This window comes from Cloeon dipterum, chromosome 1 (assembly GCF_949628265.1).
Source record: "Cloeon dipterum chromosome 1, ieCloDipt1.1, whole genome shotgun sequence".
In the NCBI taxonomy this organism is placed as follows: domain Eukaryota; kingdom Metazoa; phylum Arthropoda; class Insecta; order Ephemeroptera; family Baetidae; genus Cloeon; species Cloeon dipterum.
This window is the reverse complement of record NC_088786.1, coordinates 19,644,956-19,646,888: the sequence shown is the minus strand read 5'-3', so window position 1 is coordinate 19,646,888 and position 1,933 is coordinate 19,644,956.

Genomic DNA, 1,933 nt, shown 5'->3' with positions numbered 1-1,933 from the left:
GCTGTATTTATTACAGAAATACTACTATCTCATTGGTCATAATAACAAGTGATCTAATTGGTCAATCTGGGGTGACTGCTTGGCCGATGGATAAAAATCAAGTAAGGGAACAAGCAATTAATGGAAAGGAAATAAATATGGAATGAAAGAAGAAACTGAAGTGAATAATGTTCGCCACAAATCTTTTCAAGACAGTTTTGCAATTGAACAACACCAACTTGTTTCTCTTGTAGTGCCTGCCAAAGGTGGCACTCTCCTCCTCCTCACTCTCCTCCAAATTCCTTACGCTGGAAAGTTCAATAAATTTTGACGACCTGCCAGAAGCGGCCGGAAACCTGATCAGGAAAATGCCTGAACAGCGAACCCTTATACCCAGCTGAAGGCTGCTATCTGGAAAATTTGAGACCTATAGAGATTATGAATCGCTGCGTAATCGCATGAAAGCCATTCCTCTTGGCTCTTTCAAGCCTAGTGAGTTTCTTGCGCACCTGAGGTCGATCGCAGATGATAATACTCTGAACAATCCAATTTTCAAACCCAACCTTCTCGCAGTGGGCGATCAGCTATGCCTCAGGAGTGGAGACACGTATTGATTGTCGAACCAGACATAGATGAATAAGCGGCCAAGAAGGCCGACGTTCTTAACCCTGTATCAACCACATCACGATGCACCCGGAGCTACAATTGCGGCTTGGTCGGCGCCACTTATTCCTGTCGCAGCTCCACAGCCGAGTGCAATTGACCCAATGGAATCCAGAATGACAGCACTTGAAGCTACAATGAAAAATCTGTCTCAGACAGTCTTCCTAATACATGTTATTTTGCCGTCCTTAACCCACATAATAAATTCCTCGCTACAGACAGGCCACTTCCCGACAGAATGGAAAAAGGCGATTTTGAAGCCTTTGCCAAAAGTGAGTCGCCCGGCCACCGCGAGCGACTATCGGCCAATTAGTATTCTTTGCACCGCGTCTAAAATCCTCGAAAAAGTCGTCCACGACCAAGTGACAAAGTATTTGAGTAGTTTTGACGTGATAGATTCATTCCAGTCTGGATTTCGGCGAAAGCACAGTACAACAACAGCGCTTTTGAAAATTACTGAAGACCTCCGGGTCTCGATTTTCAAAGGCGAGCTAACGTTGATGATATTTTTAGATTACTCCAAAGCTTTCGATCTAGTCGATCACTCACTTCTTCTGATTAAATTCTGCAATAAATTTTTTTCACAGTTTTCTCAGCGGGAGAATGCACGCGATCAGGGGAGAAGGCGGAAATTTTTCAAAGTGGGTTGAAATCGAGGCAGGTGTCCCACAGGGCTCGGTACTCGGCCCACTATTGTTTTCCGTATTCACGCATGACGTCGTGCATCTCTTTAAAGGGCGCTGCAATTATCACCTTTACGCTGACGACATACAGCTATACTTGAGCTGCAGGCCAGATGAGATTGAAAATTCTGTCGCAGCAATGAATACTATTCTAAATGATGTTGTCATTTGGTCTGAGCGGCACGGGCTTAAGCTGAACCCGCGGAAAACGCAAGTTCTGCTGGTCGGGTCTGAGCGAATTCACTCTAGACTCGACCTACGGAACTTGAGTAAGGTGCGCATGATGGAGACGGAATTGCCGTATCGCGACGAGGTGGACGTTGATTATGTCGAGTTTGATTTCAGCGACCGAGTTAAAAATTTAGGCATTGTGTTCGACCGATACCTGTCATGGGAAGGGCAAGTCTCGCGAATTTTTCAAAAAGTCTTTGGCACGTTAAAAACTTTGGAGAAGTTTAGGAATGTGACTCCAGAAAAAATCAGAATTAAACTAGTCAAAGCGTTAATACTACCCCATTTCGACTACTCTGATGTTGTGTTTTGTAACTTGAGCGCGGCGCAGATCAATAGGCTGCAAGTATTGCAAAATCATCTCATAAGGTATATTT